Here is a 27,664-nt window from a genome sequence, read left to right on the forward strand (position 1 = left end):
TACTGGAAATTCTGCTTAATCCCAATTCAAAATTCATTTAACAATTTTTAATGAAACAGAGTCAGCGACTAGCAATTTTTTGTGTGTGTTTATGATACAAATGATTTGTATTCATTTTGTTTGTTTGTTGGCTTGTTTTATTAGCTTTAAATCCCAATCACAGGCCCCCACTGTCTCCTCAAGTTCTCTGCAGGGGATTCCCCTTTGGGTATCACCCCACTATAGACCATCTAGTCCCAGCAGGACTAGTCACCTCCTCTCCCACTGAGGCCCAACCAGCAGTCTAGGTAGGGAAAGGCATAACAGGCATCAGAGATGGAGATAGTCCCTGTTTCATTTGTTAGGGCACCACATGAAAACCAAGCTGCACGTTTGCACCAACTGTGTGTGGGTCTAGGTTCCGCTCCCGAATGTTCCCTGGTTGATGGTCCAGGTTCTCTGAACCCACACCACATGGGATTTTTATCCGTATTTCATTTTTGCGTGGTTATTAACGTTCATATCCTTGCTCTGCCCACTGCACCCAGTCACACCCAACATTCCTTCTTTTATATCGTTCTGTTGTCTTCCCCCAGTCCTCTTCTGGAGTCTCTTTTTGTCTAACCCCATGAAGCACTTCCTAGTTCCCCGGACTTTATCTATGTTTACTATCCCTAGATACAAATGTCAAACAGTTAAACAGTTAGCCCAGCCCACAATGGGTGGCACCATCCCTGAGCAAGTGGGTTTGGGCTGTATAAGAAATCTAGAGCAAGCCAGGTGAAACAAGTCAGTTAGCAGTATTCTTTCAAGGCCTCTGCTTCAGTTCCCACCTCTACATTCCTGCCTCCAGACCCTTGGCTTTCTATAACCTGTAAGACAAATAAATAGACACTTTGTTCTCCAAGTTGCTTTGGGTCACTTTTTGTTTTTGTTTTGTTTTTAATCACAGAAACAAAGAAGCAAAGTAGGACCCACACTAAGAGAGAATATGTGGTATTTGTCTGTTTGAACCCAGGTTATCTCACTTCAAACCATGTCTTCAGGTTCTGTCCATTTTCAATTATTTCGAAGTTAAAAGTTCATTTTTTTTTCCTGTGGTAGCAGATGTTGCATACAGTACCACTGTTCTGCCAGGCAAGTGTTCTAGCACTGAGCTACTTCTCCAACATAAAGAAGCTAACTGTGTGCTCAGGATTTCTGACTCAGGATACTGAGGGGAGATCTCAAGTTTAAGACCTGCCTAGGCTAAATAGTGAGTTCAAGGCCAGCCTGGACAACTCGGTGAGACCATAGGGGGCTTGGCTTGTACTTTGCTGGTAGAGCACTAGTCTAGCATCATGCTCATTAATGTCACCAGATGTTACTGTTAGCACGTGGTTAGTCTTTTACTTATGTAATCTTTATCCTATGTTTGGGATATCAGAAATCCTATATCAGTGTCATAAGAGATTTATCAAATGCTAGGGATAGACTTATGGCAACATCTATTCCATTTAGATACTTAAAACTTTCTCCACACTGTGGGGAGGTGGAAAGAGTGTGGAGGAAGTGAGAGACAAAAAGGATATAATCAAATGCCAAAGAATAAATGAACTATTTTAAAACCCTTTACACTGAGTTTTACATTGTCAAATAACTTTAATACTGTTCATTTTCTTTAAAAAGTATACAAGTGTGCTGCTCCAAAGGAACTTAAATTTTTAAAATTACACAACATTTTTCAGTGGTATATATTATAGCTAAAATGGTGTTCTTCAATGAGAAAGCAGCATACCAGGTTGAGAACATTTTAATTTCATTGCATCTGTCAAACATGAGTTATGACATTCATGGCAAAGATAGAAAAAAGGACAGATACACAGATCCTGAAAGGGATACAAAATGAACTTCTCTTCCACCTTCACCTCCATCAGAGTTTGTTTTCCCTGTGGTGGACCTGTGACTTCCACTTTCTGGGTATTAAAGTATCCAGAACAATTTTTGCATTTACAAAGAATGCAATATGTGTCACTTCTTCAAGGCAGTGGTTATACCCACTGATGATCAGAAAAATAGGAGTTGGATGTGAGTAGTCACTTAAGTTCAAACATTGCTGTGTTAGTCAGGGTTTCTATTCCTGCACAGACGTCATGACCAAGAAGCAAGTTGGGGAGGAAAGGGTTTATTCGGCTTACATTTCCATACTGCTGTTGATCACCAAAGAATGCAGGACTGGAACTCAAGTGGGTCAGGGAGCAGGAGCTGATGCAGAAGCCATGGAGGGATGTTCTTTACTGGCTTGCTTCCCCTGGCTTGCTCAGTCCACTCTCTTATAGAACCCAAGACTACCAGCCCAGAGATGGCACCACCCACAAGGGNNCCTCCCCANNTGATCACTAATTGAGAAAATGCCTTACAGCTGGATCTCATGGAGGCATTTCCCCAACTGAAGCTCCTTTCTCTGTGATAACTCCAGCTGTGTCAAGTTGACACAAAGCTAGCCAGTACAATTGCCTTGACTGCTTTAGAAAAAAAAATGATATTTTTAAAAATTTTGCTTAAGACTATATGAAAACATTCTATAGTAGTATTTTTTAATATGCAAATTGGGTTAATCTTCAGAAAATAAAGTATTTGATAAAAAATGCCTGTGTATTTGTGGATATTAGCTTCTCATGGAAGGTTGGAAGTAGAAGAAACCATAAGATCTTGCACTCTGTGCACTGTGCTTCCAGGATGACCCACAGCAGGCCTAGAGAGCCAGAGACTTGCTTCCTAAGCCCAGGTACCAGAGAGCAACCTGAGCTTTGTACGCGCTATGCTGCTCAGCTCTTTTGTTTGGCTTGAGTTTAAATATCCATCTCACTTTGTAGTAGCCATTGGACTTTGGGCAGCTTCTTTGCTCTCTATACCTTGTATTTTGTATCTGCAATGTGGTGGTACTCGTAGGGTCCTTGGTGAGGTCTGGCTGACACTCATAATGATACCTTTTAAAACTCTTCATTCTTTGACTAAATAACTCTGTACTTCTCATCCTAGATAATCTTGATTTTGCTAGTCTCTTCTGTTATGTCTTACTAATTGTTATCATATAACATTATTAACCCAAAATGCAATCAGTATGTTTCAAGACTGACTGCTAAAGCAGACCCGACTTTCTGTAAATCAAACCAGCACTCTTCCTTCCGGGCTCTTAGACTGCGAGTACTCTGCACACCACAGATTCTCCCTTCAGAGGTGGGACAGGCCTTCAAGCCCCCCATACAAGCAACCTTCCTCTTGCTCTGGGTGCTGATAGGGTGGTTCACAGCTCTTTCCTTTCTTCTTGGTCCTTTCCAAACGCTTCCAGTCTTGTGTTTCTTATCAACCCAGAAGGGGAAAAAAACCCAGGCTGCTCTCACCCTCAAGATCCCAGCAGGGCCAGGCCTGGCTGCCATTCTCCACTCCTGTCAAGACCTGACCATTCCAGGCTGTGAATTAATTAGCATCAGAGGATATCCAAAGAGTCATCTTCAAATCAGAATCTTTCTAGAATCTTTCAGTTACTCTAAACAAATGTATAACATTCTCTCTCTCTCTCTCTCTCTCTCTCTCTCTCTCTCTCTCTCTCTCTCTCTCTGTGTGTGTGTGTGTGTATGTGTGTGTGTGTGCGCATAGAGCTAGTATGTGTGAACCAAAGGACAACTCTTGGGAGTCTTGCAAAATCTGGAGACTAGTTCAATCTTGAGGCTTGCACATAGTATATCTACCCACTGAGATGTCTAGTTGGTGTAGTCACTCTATATGATACTGGGTTTCATAAGGACATTTCATACAAGCACATTATTTACTGAGAAATGTTTCTCTCCTGCCCTCCCCCATGAACCTCCTCTGTTCCTCAAGGTGGTTTTACATCAACCTTCATGTCACATACAGATGCATGGCTTTTTTTTTATATGCCTATGCAAAACCTAGGATCCACAAATGAAACCAAAACGCAGTTACATTTCCCAGTTCAGTTTGCTTAATATGATTATCTACAGTTGTATCCATTTCCTTATAGCCAAGAAATACCCCATGGTTTATGCAATTCACACTTTTTTTTTTTTTACCTGTTCCTGTGCTGACAGACACTGGATCAATTCTCTAGCTTAGCTTTTCTGAATAGTGCTGCAGTAAACACTGAGGTGCGTTTATCCTTGTTATGTGTTGCTTTAAAATACTTCAAGGTAAATACTCAGGAGTGGTACAGCTGGGTCATCAGGTAGATCTATTTCCACAGTGGCTGGACTGGTTTACCTTCCCACAGACATGTGAAAGGATCCCTTTTCTTTGTATCCTCATTAGCACTTGCTTTTATTTGGGTTTGTTTGTTTTTAATGATCGCAGATGTGGCTGGGCTGAGAAGGAATCTCAATGCAGTTTTAATTCGCATCTCTCCGATTCATTTTGACTGCCACTAAGAATGAACATTTGTTTGTTGTCGTTTGTACTTTATCCTTTCAGAACTGTTTCACTAGTTAATTTATTAATGGCATTGTTTGCTTCCTCGGTTTCAGTTTTTTCACTTCTCTGTGTATTGTAGATATTAATCCTGTGTGTTCTACGTCATTACCAAAGGCTTTCTCCCATTTAGCAAGCTACCTCGTAACGTGATTGTTACTTTGTCAGTGATGAGCTTTTTAAGTTCATGAAATTAAATTCATCAACTCTTTGTGGTATTTTATGTGCTGTTGGAGTTCTTCTCAGAAAGTCCTTGTCCGTGCTGACGCTTGACCTGTTTCTCCTTTGGTCCCTCCAACCGTTTCACAGTTTTGGGTCTTACAGTAAGGTCTTTCATCAATCTGGAGTTGAGTATCATACCAAAGGAGAGAGCATTCAGCTTCATTCTTCTGCCTGGAAACTCAGTTTTCCCAGTATTGTTTGTTGAAGTTTTCTTTTTTGTTATATGTCTCTTTTTGATGTCTTTATGGGCAGTCGGTGTCCACTGCTGCATGGGATTGGCTATGCGTCCTTCACTCCATCCCATTGGCCATGTACTTTGGGATCAGGTCTACGCTTCGTTTCCTTGCTATTACTCTGTAGTATAGGTGGCAATCAGCTATGGCACTTATATATCCAGCTTTGTTCCTTTTGTTCAGGATTGCTTTGGCCTCCATATGAATTGTAATATTGCATTTTCTATTTCTGATATACATTTTGAAGAAAAATCGTCTGTAACTTTTATCAGAAATCCCAAAGCAATCTCTAATTCCAAAACTATGTAGATACTTCGTCCTGACATTTTTTTAACAGGGGATATCTAGAGATCTTTAACCATTATCTGAGTCTTTATTTTTTCATAGTTTTGCATGTGTCCATGTGTGCACTTATATATGTATATCTGTACATGTGTACATGTGCACACTTATACTTGTAAGTGGTAGCCCAGTATTATACATTGAGTACAGTTTTTGTTGTTGTTGTTGTTTTTCTGGTATACTTTCTGCCTATTCATTGAGCAGGGTTTCTCACTTGAATTGATTCAGTCATTGTAGCTAGCCACTTTCCTCAAGGGAGCCTTTGTCTCAGTTTCCTAAGCACTGGGATTATAGGAAGGCCACAATGCCTACATGTAAGCACAAGGGACCTGGACCACAGTCTTCATGCTTCCATGAGCAGTGCTTCATCCAGTGATCCTACCCCTCAGTCTCCAGTCCTTCTTCCTGCTCTGTTGAATCATTTGGAAGGCTAACTATTCCATCCAAATAAGTTTATGCCATGACATCAAGTGAACACTGTCCTAACCTACTCCACTTATGTTTATAATTTTCCATTCAGAGGGGTTGAAAAAAAATGATCTCAGTTTTTTTGATGATGAACCACAGCTAAGCACGTGTAGTTGATGGACTGTGTATGCCCTGTGGCCCTTTTAAACTAACAGTCATTTAACCTTATTATAATTGTTTGTTCCATCTATCTAACACAAATGACCTCGTATTGGCTCTTAAATCCACATTATTTTCCTACCACTTAAATCAATGAGTCAAAAGACAGATTTGTAAGCAAGCGGAGGAAGACTTCAGCTGTGTTCACAGAGGCCCATTATGCTGGGCATGCAGCTCCGAGGTAGCATGCTTGCCTCAGGTTCCACCCCTCAGAAAGAAGCAAAACAGCAACAGCAAAACAAACATTATTTACCTTCTGCCAGGTGCCAAGAGTTGTTTATGTCCCAGTAAAGAAAATCTGAAATCAAGTAAGGGTTTTGCCATGGTTTTCCTAAAGCACAGGAAACGTGTTTTCTCCGAGACTGAAGACATTTTAGAGATGTAGCTATTAGCTTGCTTCCACAGTGCCTGATGTGGCACACCACTCAGACAATGACTCCTGCAGGGCTGAGGGGCTCATTATTCTTGGCTGCTGGTCTCTGACTGCTCCTAATCTTGCCCTGACAGATAAGAAACTAACCATACTGTAGTCAGAGTGTGACAAGTCTAGAGGCCAAATGGCCATGCTCACACAGAATTATGTCTGTCCTTTGACACCTTTGTCTGAAAAAATGAGGGCTGGGAAATCCTCCCCAAACAGAATCAATCTTCTTTGCTTGGGAGAAAGTCATATAATTATTAAAATTATTCTGCAAAACCTCTACATTTGACAGAAGGGGCATAAGGTGTCACCAGGAATAAAAATATGTTGTGACTCGGAGCCCATCAAAAGAAATAACTATTATTTTAGAGAAACTCCCTTATTGTACTGAGACCAGTTTAAATTTTCACTTGTGTATGGAGGCATGATGGGCTCATATGTATGGGGCAAAATCTTACCCTTTGACATGTGTATGTAATGTGTAAGGATCAAGCCAACGTGACAGTTACTTTGTTCTCCCCCAACAGTAATTATTTCTGTGTTGGAAGATTTTGTACACTGAGTTGTTGTGAAACAGGTCATCAACCATTCATCATTAGCTCTCCTATTGCACTATGGGACCAGGAAAACTCCTCTCCAGCTGTGCTTGTGTCCTCATGCGTAATGTCTCTCTCCATACATTGTCCCCAACACACTCTTTCCAAGATCTGCAGACCATCATTCTTCTCCACTCTATGTGGTCCACAAATGAGTGAGAGGGAATTTTATATCTTGTAGAAAACAACAGTTGACCGTCCTCATAATGGTTTATCAGGGAAGTTTTCTTTGCTTTATCGCAGCACAGAGAACTGTGTAAGTAACTGTGCAAGCCCTCTAGACTGAGCTAGTTGCCAATCCTATCGTAAACCTTAAAGGGCTGTCCCTTAACGTGCATATTACAGCGTTGGCAGGATATAAAATAACAATAAACAGGGGTCAGCTTGCAAATGCTTTTGCGCTGTGGTTCAAGCATACGCCATTTTGTTGGTCTCGTGTGCAAAAATAAAATCCTTAGAGTGCTAAGTAAAATAGGAATTCTTTAAACCTATTCAACCAATACTATCTTTAGCATGGTATTCTCAAGATTTCCTGCTTTTAATATCCTTAAATGAAGCCAAAAGTAACATATGAGAACAGCGATATTGGGCAGGCAGTGGTGATGCATGCCCTTAATATCAGCACTGTGGAGTCAGGAAGACACATCTCTGAGGTTGAGGTCAGCCTGGTGTACAGAGCGAGTTCCAGGACCGCCAAGGCTACAGAGATAGACCCTGTCTAAGGGCGGGGTGGGGAAGGAACATTGGTATGAAAAGCAGAGGTTAAAAGCTAGAACCACTGCAGAAATTTGCAAAGTTCTGAAAAGATTTCTTTTCATGTAACTCGTAACAAAAAAAAGATGTCGATTTGAGACCCAAGTTAAACTATTTCTAAATATCTCTAAGTACAGAAGTCTTATTGCCTATTTCTATATCATTTCAATCTCAGGGTTATTCAGAAGTATTTACACTTGCTGTGGCCTTTCCCCCTCTGTTTATCACCCAAATTCAGGTAGCTTGATTTTTTTTTTCTAAAGATACATATTTAATGGGGATGGAGACATGCTCTTGCAGAGGACCTGGGGTTCCAAGGTGCCTCACAATATTCTGAAATTCTAGTGCCAGGGTCTATCACCTTTCTCTGGACTGCTTTGGTACTACATGTACATGGTGTATACAGGAAGGCAAAACACGCATTCACATGAAGCAAAAAATAAATAAGATATTTTAAAATTCATATTTTAATGTCAGGCTGTCCTAAAGTGCCCTCGCACTACCCAGTATCCATCTGAACCCTGTGCCTTCTATATCCTCTACACACCACAGCACAAAATCACCAATGCCTCAGTTCCACGAACTGTGTTCCCATGGTTTCCTCAGTCTCTAAAGGAGAATAATTCTATGAATTTGTCTCTGCCCTGCACTTTTAAGCCCTTCTCTCTCTTTTGCGCTCCACTTTTGACCCAAGAAATTGGAATATAGGTTTAAGGCAGAGTTTCTCATTCCCCCACGTAAAACAAAAATAACTCCTAAGGAATCGAGATAAAGCTTTGAGAGCAATATTGCTTCAAGAGGCTTCTCACAAATGCTTCTGGATTTCAAAGAACAAATGTCCATCACAAGTTAGTTACATGGAAACATGAAGAGGCAGGCCCATCAATTGGCCAATATTTTTATTATTAACCCTTTATCTGGTGCAAAACTCTGAAACTAAGTGAGAGGTAAAGTTTATTCCATCGTCTGTGAAAATCTCACATAATCACAAGTTATAGGGATTTACATCATTGTGTGGCCTGGAGTATAACTGGATTAAAATGGAGCCTTTTTTTTTTAGATCTCCAACAGATGCCATTTCTAAGTTTTAAGTGCCTTACAAAGCTAAGATGTACGTGTTAGGTGCCCATCTGTAAACTGGGCATTATAAAATTGTGCCTTAAGTACAGAATCACACATTAATTCTTGTATGTTATTTTGATATAACAGTGCTATAGATTCTCCTCTTCAGAATGGGTTTAATTTCTAAATATGATTGAGAGATCTGAGATTCACATGTTTCTTTAAGAAATCACATCACACAAATCTTTATTCTGCTTCCCTTTAATGTAAAATTGAGCATAGCTCTTGTACAATGTCACAGTTAGGAGTATAGGATTGAAGCAATCTATTGACACTGTTAAAATTCAGCAGTTTTATGAGCATTTATCTGTGTGCTTTTATTTAGGTATTTAAAATCCATCCTGTGTTAGCACACATAATGGTAACTTTGTTAGCTTTTTTATGACTTCACCCACTTTCCTCTCCATCATTCCAGTTTAAAATTTCACTTCTAATAGCCACCAGTCTATTCTCTAATTCTATTTTTAAAGAATAACGCATACCTAGAATTAATGAGTATATAGCTACCAGGATCCTTTTTTTATTTGTTCAATAAATATTGTTTTAGCTCCAAGAAACAGATGTGAATGTTTATTTCATAACTTATTCATATGTTTTAAAAGTAGGTTAATGTCAAAATACTGCTGTAATTGGTTACATACATTTAAGTGTTTGTGGATGTGGCTCTAATAAAATTACATTCTTTCAAGCATGAGTACTACTCACATGCTCAATTGAGATCTTTTAAACTTAGGCTAATTTCTGGGATAGTCACCCAAAGCGTCACTTTACCATCTCTGATGGTTTAAATGCACTTGGACTAGGGAGTGGTACTATTAGGAGGTGTGGTCTTATTGGAGGAAGTGTGTCATTACAGGGCTGGACTTTGACACCCTCTTCCTAGCTTCCTGGAAGTCAATCTTCTCTTGTTTGTTTTTGGGGCAAGATGTAAAACTCTGAGCCCCCTTTCTAGAACCAGGCCTGCCAAGCTTCCCATCATCATAACCAGTAATCCGGACCCAATTAATTGTTGTTCTTTATAAGAGTTATCTTGGTCGTGGTGTCTCTTCACGACAGTGGAAACCCTAAGACACTATGCTTTTTGCTATTGATAGGGTGTATGTGTGTTGGCGGTGGGTGGGTGGGGGGGTCACAACACATGTAGGGGCCAGAGGAAGACTTTGAGGAGTAAGTTCTCTCCTTCCATATTTGTTCCGGGAATCAAACTCAGACCATACGTCTCCACAGTAAGGACTTCTGCTCCCTAAGCCATTTGCTGGCCAAAGGTTAATTTTTCTTTTTAACCACTGAACTATTTTAAAATACCGGAGGAGTTATGCTGCTATTTTATTATTTATAAGGCGACTTTTTTTAATGGAGCAAATGCCAGTGGTGTAATCCTGAGCACTATAAGTGAGTGCATGATCAGTAGTGAGTGCATGGTCAGTAGTGAGTGCATGATCAGTTCTGTAAACTATAACTGTGGTCCAGACTGACTGCTTTTACCATTTTACAGACACAGCAGTATCAGGCACCTGGATCATCTTCACTGATTGTTGCCAACATTAGGTGTGGTCAGTATTTTAAATTTTTGTCTTCCTGATGCATTAGGAGTGATGTCTCATGATGTTCTTCACTTGCATCTCTGTAATAGCAAAGATTAAACACCTTTTCACAAGACTGCAACTAAGATCTACTAAACATTTCAAACAAATTTGTGTGTGTATAAAGCATCATCTTATACCTAATGCTGCATGAGGAAGACTGGATAGAAAAAAGGACATGTGTGCATATATACTCAGAAAACCACATCAAAACACAGGAGGGCACAGCTGTTTGGGTTTTTTGTTTTTTTGGTTTTTTCTTTTGTTTTCCGAGATAGGGTTTCTCTGTGTAGCCCTGGCTGTCCTGGAACTCACTCTGTAGACCAGGCTGGCCTCGAACTCAGAAATCCGCCTGCCTCTGCCTCCCAAGTGCTGGGATTAAAGGTGTGCGCCACCACCGCCCAGCGGGCACAGTTGTTTAAGACTATCACTTTTATTTTCTTTTTTAAGGTTACAATGCCCTCACAAGAAGTCTGATGCTATCAAAGCTAGTCTACTTTTCCTTGACCTAGAAGACGCTATCGAACTTTCAATCAACACAAGATAGGTTAGGAGATTTTTGGGGTGTGTGTGTGTGTGTGTGTGCATGCGTGTATGTGTGTGTGTGCAGGTGCAGATGAGAGTGCACATGTGTATGTGGAGGTCAAAGGATAACCTTAGTATTCCTCTGGCACTGTTCACTTGGTTTTTAATGTAGGGCCTCTGGCTGTGCTGGAGCTCACTAGTAGGCTAGGGTGGCTGGTGAAAAGCCTAGGTCCCCACCTGTCTCTACCCATCTCCTGAGTTGGGGCTGTAATCAGAGGGAGAGCATGCCTACCCTTTTCCTCATACTTTCTAGGTTTTTAATTATCACAGTACCTTGTCTCTGAAAGTGAAGGGCCATTCAACAATCCGTCTTTGTCTCTTTTTTCAGTCATATCCCAAATCTCACTATCCCAAATGTCCTTGAATCCTTTTTTATTTTGAAGGAGAACATCACATCTTCTGGTGAGAAGTGGTAGGAGATAATACTGGAAGTGCTCGGCCAGTCCCCGACTGCAGCCCTGGAAACCGCCATAGTTTAGTACACAGCCCCCTGACCCTCTGCTTCCCATCCCTAACTATAATCATGATCCTGTCAAACCAAAACAGAGCTCTCACCCCAAGGAAATAATGGATCCCTTGTTCTTGAGGCAAATTTGAGTAACCGTGGTCCCGTAACATGGATCCAGGAATCCCTGAATATGTTGTTCCGACATGGAAATGGTTTCATGAAGATTTTTACAGCTGTAGAATGACAACAACAACAAAAACAAAATACAAATCAAAGTATTTTTAAATAGATTGTTGAGAGCATCAGGGAAGTGAGTTATGGGAAGGATGGGGAAATCGCAGCTACAGATCTCAGATGCTTTCTGATGTCGGTTTACACTTTTGTGTTGGTAGTAGCTTGTGTGTTGATAAGTAATACAGCCCCCAAAGTGTTAGCTCATAGTTACCAAGATATTAGTCAGACACAGATGTGGGCAATGAGGAGCTACTATGCAGACTGAATAGCAGAATATAACTTTGCCTCTGGACCAGCTCTACACGATCATGAAGTTCTAACTGGTCAGCCTTAAAGAGGTCTTTAACAGAAGTGTGCGTGGCTTCTTTTTCTTATGAACTCCAGTTGATAGTTGTAAGTAAATGGACCCAGAAATAAATTCATTGTCTTGGGAGCTTGAAATCCTAGTTAAGACATCTTCCAACCTGAGGGTATAGCTACCCTGGGCTCCAAGCCTGTCAGTGTGAGGGAACCACTAATCAAAACTCTCTCTCTCCCGAATAGGTTCAAACATGGGTTAGAAGAGGGGTGTTTTAGAAGTACAAACTCTCCTGTAAAATGTAGGTAGAGGAGGAGAAAGGAGTTATTTGAACATATGAACATGGACAAGCATAAATTGCATCTGCTAAAAATGCCCTGAATATATATTTCCAAATTGAGAAATGTGGGTGGCTTCCTGAGAGCAAACTGCACTGCCTGGCCGGGATTTCTGTTGTTATTGTTCTCATACAATTTTCTCCACAAGATAAAGCTCTGCTCTGCATTACATAGGGCATGATACTAAACAGGTTTTTCAATGTGACCCATATTGGAGAAGTTTCAATGATGCCTTTATTGTTTTCATGTATTCATCCTTGTCCATGTCCTCTATTGAGCCCCCTGTCACTTTTTTTTTTAAAGATTTATTTATTTATTATATGTAAGTACACTGTAGTTGTCTTCAGACACTCCAGAAGAGGGCGTCAGATCTTGTTAGGATGGTTATGAGCCACCATGTGGTTGCTGGGATTTGAACTCCGGACCTTCGGAAGAGCAGTCGGGTGCTCTTACCCACTGAGCCATCTCACCAGCCCCCCAACCATCACTTTTATCCTTCTTTTGTGTACATGTGAAAAAGCACTTTCTGATATTTTATTGGGTTCTTCTCCCTACCACCCCCTCATCCCTTCCAACCCCTGCTAACACTAGGTTGGAGAGAAAGATTAGAGGGGAAAGGGGATATCGATCTCGTTAAAAGACTTGCTGCTTATTAGTGGTGTCCTCTGCCTCTCTTGGGGCACAGGTATTTTTACAGCCTCTCAAGAGGCCCTGGAATTCTAAACATAAACTATCTTCACCTGGCAGAATCATGCCCCTGCCAGAGCATGAGAGAAATCACAGTTAACTTCTGTGGACAGTCTGAAGCAGCCGCATCTCCCACACCTGGTTTAAAAAAAAAAAAACACATTCATATAACAGAACTGGGATTTCTTAAAAGAAACCAAAATCCCCCTACATATGTGACTGCAAAGCATCCATTAGGGATGAATCTATCAAATGCATGATGTGCATATACATAGAAAAGTTAGAGGGGCTGCCTTGATTCTTTTTGAAACATGGAATTTTAACAGTGCTCTTGTCAGGGATACAATGATCTAAAATGAAAAGCTATAAGAAAAAAATGATTGACAATTCAGAAGGAGGCATATGAGTATCTAGACAGCCAAGAAATACTGGAATTGTTTTTATGGTCTAGGAACTCAGAAGGCAAGTCTGTCCCTGTAATCTCACAGGTTTCTCTTTCCTTTAACTCAAGCTATACAGGCAGCAAAAACTATTTGATGGGGTAGAGAGGCAAGGGTCAGGACGCTATTTCTCAGGTTTTTGTTTGTTTGTTTGTTTGTTTTTTACTTGAAAAAATCTTTTGTTTCTGTTTGTTTGCTCTTAATTTCTCTTCTCCCCCCTCACACTTTGAGGTTCAGGCTCACATGCTCTCCCATACTTGATGAAATGAATCCCAAGCCATTTTGTTCTAGTTAGGAAAATATTAGAATTCCCCATACCTACCCTAAAACTAGTACTTCCCTCCGCTCCTAGGCTAGAGTGAGTGTCATGACAGCAGGACCATACTCATGAACTCACAACATCTAAGGTTGCCTCCACAAGGCTTACACATTTTGGCTTGGAGAGGGTCATGAACCCCTGACTCTACATGAGGAGCAATTGATAGCTGTTGGCTTCTGGAGGAGTGAGAGTCAGATTTCATTAAGAGAATGGCCCCTGGTAGATCAACTGAACTCCAGTGAATGCAGCCACATTCATGATTATATGAGCAACATAAATTGGACTCTGGGGTATTTAAGAATAGAAACAGGATGCAAAGTTGGGCGGTGTAAAAGTCGGGGGTGGATCTGGAAGGAGTTAGCAGGGAGAGTGGAAGGTAAATATGGTCAAAATCTCTTGTGTGAAATCATCAGATCTAATAAAATAATATATTAAAATAGGGACATGCATAGTATGAACTCACTGATAAGTGGATATTAGTCATAAAGTACAGAATTCCTAGGATACAACCCACAGACCCAAAGAAATTTAACTTGTAGAAAGGCCCAAGTGAGGATGAATTCAATCTCACTTAGACCTGGGTGGTGGAGGGGGAGGAAGGGGGAAAAGGGCAACAGAACCAGGTGTGGGGGGGGGGGAGCAGAGTAGCAGTCCAGAAGGCCAAGAAAATTAATGGAAATATGTAGCCTTGGGAGGTGTCGGGGGGCTCTAGAATGTACCAGTGAGAGAATCACAGGGCTCAATGGGGTTGACCTTAGCCAAAATGCCCAACAATGGAGAGAGGGAACTCAAAGAGTCCACCTCCAGTAGATAGACAGGGCATCAAATGGAGGAACTGGGTTACCAACCCACAGTCAAAATTTCTGACCCAGAATTGTTCCTGTCTAAAAGAACTACAGGGACAAAAATGGAGAAGAGACTTAAGGAAAGGCAGTCCAATGATTGGCCCAAGTTGAGATCCATCTCATGGGGGAATGGGTACCAAGGTCTGACACTAATATTGATGCTATGATGTGTTTATAGACAGGAGCCTAGCATGGCTGTCCTCGGAGAGGCCCTACCAGCAGCAAAGACAGATGCAGACACTTACACCTGACCATTGGATTGAAGTTGGGGACCCCTGTGGTTGAATTAGGGGAAAAATTGAAGAAGTTGAGGGGGAGGGCTACCCCATAGGATGTCCAGCATCTCAACTAAACCAGACACCAGGGAGCTCCCAGAGACTGAGCCACCAACCAGGCAGCACATACCAGCTGATATGAGGCCCCCCGGCACATATGTAGCAAAGGACTGCCTGGTCTGGCCTCAGTGGGAGCTGTGTCTAATCCTCAAGAGACTTGAGGTCCCAGGGAGGGGGAAGGTCTGCTGGAGGGGAAGCATCCTCTTGGAGGCAAGGGGGAGGAGGAATCGAATGAGGAACTGTGGAAGGGGGGTCTGGAAGGAGGGATGGCTGAAATGTAAATAAATAAAGTAATTTAAAAAAAAAAACCTACTAAACTTTTAAGAGGATATTTATTGACCATGTGCCAAACTCTCTTAACTACTTAAAGATCACATTTAATCTTATGAAAAATACTTCATAGGTTTTTATGCTCAAATAAATGTTTACTCTTATAGAAGATATGAGGGGGCATGATAAAACTTAACTGAATTGTGGTCAAACGTGGAATAAAACATTCATCTCTATTTTTAGAAACAACTTTTTTGCATTTTTTGAGAATTTTATGCATTAATACTGTATTTACATCATTTCACGCCACCCTTCCTCCCAATTCCTCTGTTAACTACCCCTCCCACTCTTTCAAAATCTGTTCTTTATGGTTTTACACACACACACACACACACACACACACACACACCACTGAGTCTATTTAGTGTACCTCATGTGTATATGTGTTTAAGGCTGACCCCCCTCACACACACACACCACTGAGTCCATTTAGTGTACCTCATGTGTATATGTGTTTAAAGCACACACACACACACACACACACACACACACACACACCACTGAGTCCATTTAGTGTACCTCATGTGTATATGTGTTTAAGGGTGACCACTTGGGATCAGATAATTGATGAAGAGGGTTATTCCTGGAGAAGACATAGTAGCCACTAATTACCTGTAGCTCTTGATATAGGGGTGGGGTCTTGTGATGTTTCTGCCTTCCATGTTGGAATGTTAACTGGTGTTGTTGTTCCCCAGTGGGTACACATACTATGCAGCCCCTATGTTTAAGGCTCAGAGAACTCTTAGGAAAAGAAAGCACAGTGACCTAAAGATCCGGAGGACCAGGGCATTTGCTGTGAAAGAGTGTCTTCGGTATATGATAGAGACACATTCTTAGCCTCAACTCCATTATTCCTTTCAGCAAGATGTGTGTAGGAAATTACTCTGGTAAGAAAATATTGGGTTTAGGGGCTGAAGAGATGGCTAGGCAGTTGAAAGCACTTACTGATTATCCAGAGAGCCAGTGTTCAGTTCCCATACCCATATTGAGTGACTTACAATCTTCCATAACTCCAACTCCATAGAGATGTGATACCTCTGGCATCTGCACTCACCTGCAATGATGCGCACACACCCACATGCATATATTCATCTAGACAATTAAAAATCATAAAAATAAATCTTTAGAAATCTTCTAGAAAAGAAAATGTTGGGTTTTAAATATGGCCATTAAATAATTCATTCTCAGCTGTTTCTCTACATTGACTTCCAAAACACTCTTTCATTATAGATTGTTACAGTCTGAGTCAAAAATGTCCTCTGGAGGCTCATGTGCAAGCCAATGATGCTTGTGATTGACTATACATTCTCACTGTGAGGGTTTGGAAGGCAGAAGGTATGCACTGTGTTTGTATCCCAATTATTCTTAACCCATTGTAGTTTATAGTTGCCTGTACAACTGAATTAAAATATTATACATGGCATAAAATCATGATTAATGGATGGTTCTTCATGTGAAGGCAAGTACCACCAAACCTGAAGACCCATGTGATGGGAGGAAACTGATTCTTACTAGTTCTCCTCTGACCTTTACATGTGCACCGTAGCATGCATGCATGCATGCACACACAGAAAAAATAATATTAAAATTATGATTAATAATAAACAAAATTGTTGACTTCCTTGAATAATAAGAATAACAGATTCTGAAAATTTAAATGGAAAATAACTCTCACAGTAGTGGGGCACTGGGAGGCCTCTGACAGGTTCTCATGTGCCTTGGTTTCTCTTGCTGTGAGAGAGCACCATGGTCATAAACAACTTGAGGAGGATGGGGATTATTTCAATTTACAACTGTCAGGTCCTATTCCTGAGTAAAGTCAAAACAGGAACTCCAAGCAGAAAACCTGGAGGCTGATCCTGATGACGAAGCCATGGAGGAGTGCTGCCCACTGGATTACTCAACCTGCTTTCTTAGATCATCCAGGAGGATCTGCCGCCTACAGTGTGCTGGGTCCTCCCAGATTATCACCAACTTTAAAGATGCCCTACAGACTTCTTATGAGCCAATCCTATGGAAACATTTTCTCCATTAAGATTCCTTCTTCTCAGATCACCCTAGCTTGTGTCGAATTGACATAAAAATTAGCACACCATGTCTACTGGGTAAACTAATAGTAATGACAATCTAAAGTACATGTCACACTTCCTGTTAGATGAATATTGTGGCTGCTGGTAGTGTGGAGCTTTTTGTTTCAAACAAGATGTGCAGAGAGTACTAATGCCCAGCCCTATCCCTTCCATAGGAACTGCTAAACTAGCCCAATTACCAAACAGGCAGAGTACCGTCATGCTTAAGACATCAACAGTAAATAGCATCAGAAATTTTTCTAGAGTCTGATATTGTCTATTTAAAGATGCTGATATAATGGTTATGATACAATCAAAACCTTGACTTAACCTTCCTTATGCTTATTGAGTAGCCTAGAGTTATTGTGTTTTATTATCTATGAAAAGAATATCACAATTTCTTATACAGAGATGCTAAAGAGTACTACTGATGCTTATGTCCAAACAGCACCTGTAGTGGCCAATGGACATGTGTCCACGTCTGTGCTGCTGGCAGGCATTGCACAGTGTTCGAGACCCAATTCCATACTAGGCTCTATCCGGATTTTTCCCTTCCTCTCCATTTTTATTGAGAAGAATATATATATATATAAAATGACCTTATTCACTTCTCAAAATTATCAAGTGCCCTGAGAATGAACAGCAGAGCAGGTTTTGCATGCGAAGCAAAGCTCTGTGGACTGGTGGGGAAGGAAGCTCTGCAGCACTGGGAGAAGTCCATGTGAAGAAGCCAGGGAGGCCTATGAGAAGGGGAGGTGGAGGTGAGAGGCTCTATAGTCCTTGATGGCTCAAAAGAAAGTCAGAAAGTTGTTTGAGGAAATACCTGGACCAGTGTCTGTGGTTCTTGATTCTTTTCATCTTGGAATATACTGCTTATGGAAACAGGACCTTGACAAAACCACTCCACGCAGTAAGTTTCAAGCAAGGATCACTGGAACTAGGTTCTACCCTCTTTTAATAATCACTCTCTACATATTTCCAAGTGCTACTTTTTCAATGAAAAAGTTTGAAAAAGTAAACACTTAGGTGTGCCACATGTGACCAATGCCCACATTGTCTCTACCGAGTCAGAGACCCAGCACAAGCTCAGAAGTTAAGTGATGGTTTACTGTGGGGCTGTGAAAGGCAGCCTGTTTCCCTTGAATGAGGCTTGCTCCAGAGACCCAGTAGAAAACTCTACAAGGGACAGACCAGTAAGTCACATTCCCAGAGACAGATGCCTGACATCACAGGGCCCCCAACTCCATAATTCTGTGACTCAGTGCAGCAGACAAAGCCCCAAACTCTTGGCATTCTAGCTAGACTCCACCCCCACAGTTACCTGACTATAGCCAGGTATGCTCCTCCCCACAGTTACCTGGCAACAGCAAGGTAGCCCAGCCCACTATATAAGGAACTGCTTAACCCCTCCTTTCTCTCTTAAACTCTCACCTTTCTTACTCACATCTTTAGCCGTCCTTCTCTCTGTCCTTTCCCCTTCTCTCCACGGGGCCACAGCCAGTCCCCCTCTTTCTATCTTTCCTCTTTTTCCCTGCCTTTCTACAACAATACTCTAAAACCATAGACTGTCTCTGTTCATCAAGGCCCGCTGTGCTTGAACGATGGGATAGACAATCCCCTAAAGAGCCACGTCTAACCTCCCACAGGAAGCCCTTCCTGTGCTCCAGCCATGGACCAGACTCTTGACTGAATGGGAACCACCCAGCACCCCCCTCTCTCCTTGCCCTTTCCTCCCTTTGGCCCTGGGGATGACCAAGCTGCCCCTGGGAACCCCATTTTGTTCTCAGCTCTTCTGAAGTGTCCAGCGGCATCTGGGATACCCAAGACTGAACCTGTTATCTCTTGCTTCCCTGAGGCCCAGAGACCTCCACCCCTCTAGGGCTTGGGTTCTGTGGCTTCCCACAGCCAGACACCCACCTGGGGCCGCATGGAAAGTATGTGGCAGTCCTCCCATGTCTGCCCACCCAGAACACCGGAACTCTGGTGGGATGCAGGGTTTTCTCCCACTCCTTTTATTCCGCCACAGTTTACCCCATGTGTTCTGTATAAGAGACCTCACTTGTGGGTAGAACCAAGCGGGGGCATGTGAAGGAAGAGCATCCTTCAGTTCTTCTCTCAGAACATCCCTGGCTTTTACTGAAGTGGTAGGAAAACTTTCCCCATTTCCTCTACTGACTCTTCCCCAATTAAAGAAAAATCTGAGGTGATGGTGGTGACATCTCCCCTTCTTTCTGTGCTATGGACCACACACAGTATGTGGTAAGCTCACCGCACATGAGAAATGAGAAAATAAGCAGAACAAACTCCACTGCTTTGGGTCTGGAACTGCTAAATGATCTAATCTTGTTTTATTCTTTTAAGTTGTATATATGTATAAAGCTAATATAAAAATGGGAAATTCAGGTGAGTTTGTGATAAGTGGAGTATTCATTTGGGTAAACGATGAGGTGTTACTGTTAACAGTCAAACCTGACTCCAAGGATCCCAGTGTCCTCTTCTGGCCTAAGATGGTACCCACATGCATTTTCACACACACATACAGGAGAGAGACATATAAATTGCAAAGATGTCTTTAAAAGAGGTTAATTCTCTGTTGTGTAGTACCTAGATGTGAGCTATTCAGAGCTATGGAGCCAGTTAGGAAGCTCTCATCTATGCAATTTTCCAAATGGTGCTAGGGGTTGGTCTGGTGATTCTATACATTCAAATGCTAAATACTGGTCCCCAAGATCCGGTTGCCCACAGACAGGTCAATTCCCATGTCTTTGCTGTGTAAACCTTGCTCTCAAATTTAAAGCTTAAATGAAAGTGGCTACAGCCTCCATTGGTTAAACTAACCTGACCCCTTGGGCGCTCCCAGAGAAAGAACCACTAACCAAAGAGCATATACCGAACGGACTTAGGATCCCTTCACGTGTAACAGATGTGCAGCTTGACCTTATTTGGTTCTCCCAACAATTGGAGTAGGGACTGTCCCTGCATCTGTTGCCTGTCTGCCTATGGATCCTGGTCCCCTATTTGGGCTGCCTTCTCTGGCCTCAGTGGAAGAGGATGTGCTTAGTCCTGTAGTGACTTGATGTGTGTGTGTGTGTGTGTGTGTGTGTGTGTGTGTGTGTAAGGGGACAGGGTGATATCCAGGTGGCAGGAGGCACTTTCATTTTTCAGAGAAGGGAAGGTGGGGAAGACCACCATGAGAAGATGTGGATCATGAGCACATGGAAGTAGACCCTGAGGTCATGCTAATGGAGCAAAAATAACCAGGGCGAGACTCATACAACAAGTACTTGGAGAACACAGCTGGGGAATTAACAGTCTACCATATTGAAAAGTCTCCCAGTAATTGTTCTAAAGTCGATTTTAAAAGTCCACAGGACTCTGCCTCAATTATTGGGGGCCGGCTGGTTTTATTAATAACCAATAGATTTTATTAAAATCCATTTACCAAATGGTATATTTTCGTAGAGTGTATATGTACATATGTATGTATGTTTGCATACTCTGTCATGTAGAGAAAAACATCTGAAAAAAGCACAACCACAGTCAAATTATGACTTACTGCTGCATGAAAAAAATTGGATGAAATTTTGAATTATCTTTTAAATTTTTTATGTTGGTTTTGTTTATTTGAGACTCAATCTCAGTATTTTGCAGCTCTGTTTGGCCTTGAAGTTCACTACATAGACCAAGCAAGCTTCAAAGTCACATAGATCTGCCTGCCTCTGAACAATCTTTTTTTTTTTTTTCAACATTTATTTATTCATTTAAAGTGTATGTGTGTTTAGGTATGTGGAGGGACACTATGTACGTGTAGGTATTGAAGGAGGCCAGAAGAAGGTATCGGATCCTTCCTGAACCCATCCTCAACAAGAGAAGGGAATTCCCCTTCCTCTGGTGGTAAACAAAAAATTATAGAACTCGAACAGTTTTATGCCACTCTAATAATGACCGAAGCAGTGTTGTTACATGTCCAGTTGGAAGTCCGTCATTAGTAAGAGACCTGGACATACTACCTCAAATTGTGCAGCTTTCCCTAAAGCCACAAATGAGTGCCAGAACATCTGAATCAGAGGTACAGTTGGTGGCAAACCTTGCCTTTGGAGTTTGCATATCAATAAACTGTAGTTTACTGAAACAATGTCATGTAGGGACATGACTCTGTTGCTAAAATGCTCACTGTATAAGAATTGGATGCCCAGAACACACACACACACACACACACACACACACACACACACACACACACACGCACGCACGCACGCACGCACGCACGCAGTGGAGTGGAGTTATAAGCCTAGCACTTACAGAGGAGGGGACAAAGCCTGCCAACTCAGCTTCCTTGGCAGGTTCCAAGCCAGTTAGAGGCACTATCACAAAATACAAAATGGACAGAAAAGAAATGTCTGAACCGAAATGTTTTCCTCCTTTCTCACTTGTTCTTGTGATAGAGTGGGTCGGCAATGAAATTCCAGCAGCCATACTTTCCCTTATTTGGTGCGTGGTGAACAATTGAAACTGGATTCAACAGCGTGTCTCATCTTCTCTCGTTTTTTTTTTTATTGCTTCATTTAGTCTCATTCCGATGTGGTGGATGAAACAGAACTCTTGCAGGCCGGGTTTAATCCACATCACACATTTATTCAGCTGTTTAAACCACATTGAAACTTTTCCTTAAAGCAAATGTTCTTGTGTTTGTTCTCCTTGAAATGATTAGGCCCCCTAAGGACTGTTTGTGGCACCTGGAGATGCTTCTCTTCTTCAAGAGGCTATAAATGCATACATGACACCACTAGATGTTTCTTCTTCCTTGTCATTCACAGTGGCTCTGACCCAGTCTGTGGAACCCTCCACATTCCACATCTATAAAAGGTAGGTGGTCCTGAATGATTTTCAAGTATCTCTTGTTCCTAAACCTTTACCATAGTTTTTATATAAAGAACAGTGCTTATGAATATGGGTTCTTGAGCCCATTGCATGGGCTCACATCCCAGCTCTCCCACTTACCATCTGGATAACCTTGGGTGAATGACTTACATTTATGAGTCTCAGATAGCTCCTCTGAAAAATGTACATATAATTGTCTCTTCTGAATAGAGTGATGGAGGAAGTGAAACACATGTATGTGTACATGTATGAGACAGGACTCACAAGCACAAGGCTCAAGTAGTATTTAACTACATACCACATACAAGAGTTATCTCTTAGTTCATGTTAATTAAGTGCCAGACACTGTGTTAATATTTACATATCCATTCCCCACAACTCTTTGAAGTATGATTTTGATTTCTATTTCCCTAATAAGGAAAATGAAGTCAAGCAACCTAAAATAAGGTCCCAAAACAAGGTAGCTGGGTAGCTGTATCTTTACAATAGGTGCAGCTCTCAGCAACTGCCTTTCCTTTTGAATTCACATTCCCATACTATGTGGTTTATGCAAAATTCTATGAAATGGTGGCTGAAGAGATGACTCAGTAAACTGCCTCCTGTTTGCAGCATGAGAGCCTGATTTGGATCTCCAGGATCCCCATTCAAAAGCCTCCTGTAATGTCCCACATTTACAATCCCAGCACTGAGGATGTGGAGATAAGCAGCGTCTGAGGCTTAGCTGGCCACTCAGACTAGGACACTTGGCAAGCCACAGTCCAGTGAGAAATACTGTTTCAAAGAAACTAGAGAGGGTTCCTCAGAAACAACGCTCAAAGTTGTTCTTGGGTTTCCATATGCACACACCATCCACATTCACACACACACACACACACACACACACACACACACCATTTAAAAAGAAATCTAATAACTATAAGTCATGCATCTGAAATATAAGAAGCATAGAATCACTGAAGATGATTGTCTCTGAGCTCATCAGGTCATGACAAGATGGATGTCCACGTGTCTCTTTGGCAGTGAGAGACACTGTGGGTTTGGATCCAGTTCTGGGAAACAGCCCAATCCTTTCTATCAGAACTTTCCCGTAGGCACCTGAAGAAGGGTGTGCTTTGTGTCCATACATTAACCAAACAATCCAGAACTCAGCATGTTCCAGTTAACGTTTGGCTTTTTATGAGCAGAGCGATATCTTTACTGGCTTCTTTTATTTATCCATTTCACAAGCTGGAGGAGGGAGACAAACAGGAGGACAAAAGGACAAGTGATCTGGAGGTAGATGAAAGGGAAACGGAGAAAAAACGGTCACACTAGACCTTAAGCCAGCATTGTATAAGAGACAACAGTGAGTGAAATGTGATGGGCTTCTATAGTGCTCACCTTCTGAGTTCCTCCTGTGAATGGACTCCACATGCTTCCTTACTTAAAACAGTGTACACACACACACACACACACACACACACACATACACACACACACATAAATATTCATACACCAAATAGTGGGCAAAATATGAGCCCATTTTTTGTTGTTGTTTTATTCATTTTTTTTCCACTAAGAAACTGAAACAAATGCATAATAAATGTCCCTGGCTTCAAACAGTACTCCCTACAATGCTAATACAGTCTGTTCCTCTGTTTTCCTTTATTTGAGAGGTACTCACTAGGAGCCAACCATATAGCAAGTGTTGAGCTAGGCACTGGAGACAGTGGGAGAGGATAAAGGAAACACACACACACACACACAGAGAGAGAGAGAGAGAGAGAGAGAGAGAGAGAGAGAGAGAGAGAGAGAGAGAGAGAGATTCTCCGTAAACTTGAGATGTATAGCATGTGACTTATGATACATGCAGGCCTGAGAAAGGCAGGCAGATGGTAAGCTAGAGGCAGTGGGAGGTGGTAGCTTCAAGGGAGGGAAGGGATGGAACCTGTTCATAGTGACTCGTTGCTGGAAGGGAATGAATGACAGTCCCTTTCCTCAAGGTGGTCATAGTACAGGGTCAACATTATACATACCCAACAATGACTAACATGAACAAGTACCATTGAAATCACCTAACAAGCATATAAGATGCTAAAAACCTAATGAATCATAAGTCAAGCTCTGTTTTCTGACCATGCGAGCTCAGAGATAGCTGGCCAGCTGAGATCTGGGGCAGGTAGGGAAGGGGGATTAAGACTGTGCTTGCTCCTGCCCTAAAAGTAACGAAGCATAGACTAAAGGAGCAGGACTGGCCCACAAAGCCAAAGAAGGATGAGACCACTGCATCTGGCCATTGACAAGTAACCTAAGCCAACCAGACCCGGCTTAGAAGCCCTAAATATGCCTGCCTTCCAGATCCTTTCCTTCATTGCTTAGTCTTCTGGTTTGCTTTTCCGTTGCTATGATACATACCATGACCTATAGAAATCTTGCCGCAAGGGGTTGATTTCATCTTATATTTCCAGGTCATAATCCACCTTTGAGGGAAGTTAGACAGGAACCCAGCAGCAGGAACAATGGCGGAACAGTGTTTGCTTGCTCTGTGACAGTCAGCCATTTTTCTTCTACAGTCTAGGACCACATGGCCAGGATGATGTCACTACCATTGGAAGGCCCTCCTCCATCAATCCTTTATCAAGACAATCGCAGTCTCTCACAGATATGAACACAGGTCAATCTAATCAAATCAACTTTCTAATTAATTTTCCTTCCTAATGAGTAACTCAAGGTTGTGTTACGTTGACAAAAAAACTAACCAACACACCTGGCAACCCACCTACTCCTCAAATTCCTCATCCCTTTCTACCATTTATCCTTCTGACAGCTAGCTACCTCAACAGCAGAGTTTCCTAGTTCTGCCATACTCCTCCATCCACGAGGCACTCCTGTTTGTTTGGACCAGGGCTCCAGAAGATGAAGAAGAAGAAAGAAGAAGAAGAAGAAGAAGAAGAAGAAGAAGAAGAAGAAGAAGAAGAAGAAGAAGAAGAAGAAGAAGAAGAAGAAGAAGAAGAAGAANAAGAAGAAGAAGAAGAAGAAGAAGAAGAAGAAGAAGAAGAAGAAGAAGAAGAAGAAGAAGAAGAAGAAGAAGAAGAAGAAGAAGAAAGGAAAGAAAGAAAGAAAGAAAGAAAGAAAGAAAGAAAGAAAGAAAGAAAGAAAGCAAGCAAATAGAAAAGAATTCAAGATGTCGATGCTCACAGTTAAATTTCTAGTTTTAGTGAAGGAATTACCTGAGAGCAGCAGGCTGTTCTGACCTCTATCATCTTTCAAGCCCAGAATACAGGAAGCAGTTTCTCCCACCATCTCTCTAGGCTATCTACATGCCAGCTGCTCTTTGGAACAGGGCTGGACTCTATTAGTCTTCAATAATAATTCCTTAAGATGAAGTCTTTAAAAAATTATCTATTGTGAGTGGTAGCTATTACATTCTTTCCATTTATTTTTTCCTAGTGAAAATTATAAAGCAGCACTTTTTAAATCCCTTTACAAAACCTACCATAATAATATCAGTGCCTTTTCAAAATGGGCAGTCACTATAGTCACAAAAGTACTCATCACTGTGACTAGCCTTAGACAGGATCACCATTCCTCACAGGCCTTTAAGCTATCAAGTTTCTGTGCATAGGAAAATTATTTTAAGATGTACTCAAAACAAGTTTACATTTTATCTAATACACTGTCTCCTCTAAAAATAAAATAGTTTAAATCTTCTGGCCATTTGCTTTCTAAGTCTTTTCTCTTCCCACACCAGGATGTATATTTAAAATAACCATTTATTTACAAAATGGTATCTTAGCAACAGTGACACAGCACAAGAGTGTGTTATCTAAAGCAAACCAGTTCTGGCTGTCAACTACAAGCAAAGCAGCCAAATGTGATTGATATAGCTCCTGTGAGACACTTGGAGCTTGGGGTGCTACATGAGATTAAAGGCATATTTTTTGAACTTGAGTGATTCATCATCGATGCTTTACTCAAAGAATGGGAAACACTTTTGTTCTTAATTGTGAAACCATAAAAGTTTAGAGTGAAAAGGGAATTTAAAGACTGTCTCTTCCAGACCTGTGATGTTGTAATAGGTGGGCGGATGGGAGGGAGGAACAACAATTTACTTTCCTCAGAGCACACAGGTGGTTTGTATGAGAAATCAGGTTTCCTGACTTTTGTCCAGTTGGTCTAGCAACCGTTTTTTCTTATGATAATCATTATGTATGTTTGCAAGCTGGCCAAACACATTTCAAGTCTCTGGCACTGAAATAGGGAAATCAAACACCCGCTTCCTACCTCTAGTCTTTATATACTTTAACTCATGGCTTCAAACCTGGAATGTGATGTCAAGTAACTAAATCGGTCAGTTCTTTTAAATTACTGACTGCTTATTTATAGCTTAGGTAGAAACAAAACTGAGGTCTCTGAAAGTTAAAGCTTTTGTTCTAGACATAAGAATTCATTCTGTACTCTTACTGCATGAGTTAATGGCTTAAAGGAGATTTAAAATAACAAGTCTGAAGTAGTCTAAACTCACTCAGTTGAGGTCTACGTCAAACATTATTTTGCAGATTGAGTAAAAAGAATCAATGTCTTTATAAGCTATGTAATATTGATAAGGTGAAGGTTTTCTTTATATGCCTATGCATTTATCATCACTATTGAGAGATCTCGTGTCAAAACCATAGCATTTATTATTATTGAAAACAAACTCAGTGAATGTCTTTCACAGTTACTAATGAAATAGATAAAACTTGTGAAGAAAAGTTTACTTGGTTCTAAAAATAGAGCTGCAACATATTGTTTTCCTTAAATTCTACACTGATTACTTGTAGACTATTTCAAATGATGTAATGTTTTCAGAACCACAAGCCCAGTTGTTCACTGGTACCCACTAATAGTTACTATTCTCTAATATGGCTAATGTCCCTGATTGGATTGGTCTATATAGCTGTATGGTTCATAACTGTGAAACTTCCATCCTGGGGCTGTAACCCTGATAAAAGTGTACTGAGATTGATTACTTACTTCCTTAGAATGGATGTGTGAACATCAGTCAGATAGTCAGACAAATACTCTGGAGACACTCTGGGGTCAGACCAGAGCAGGAACTGGTCACCTGAAACGCCAGCACGGGTTTTGCAAAGTCTACTCTCTCCTATTCTCACAGGCAACCATCACAAGCACTTTGCTTCTGACAATGAAGCCCCAAGTTCTTGGTTGATGTCTGAGAAAAAAAAAAAAAAAGGAACACTTCAAGGGAAGAATGAAAATTGCCTTAGAAAATGTTGTCTACCAGCTGGCTTGGGCAGTACATACCTGTAACCCCAGAGCTCAAGAGTCAGAGGCAGGAGGAGCTTGGTAATCAACTTGGCATATTTACTGAATCCCAGCCAGGGCTAATACAGTGTGATGTTGTCTCAAAACAAACAGATATCTAGATGTGGAATCTACATTTAAACACATACATTCTCTCTCTCTCTCTCTCTCTCTCTCTCTCTCTCTCTCTCTCTCTCACACACACACACACACACACACACACACAC

The sequence above is a fragment of the Mus pahari genome, chromosome 19 (genome assembly GCF_900095145.1).
Source record: "Mus pahari chromosome 19, PAHARI_EIJ_v1.1, whole genome shotgun sequence".
Classification (NCBI taxonomy): domain Eukaryota; kingdom Metazoa; phylum Chordata; class Mammalia; order Rodentia; family Muridae; genus Mus; species Mus pahari.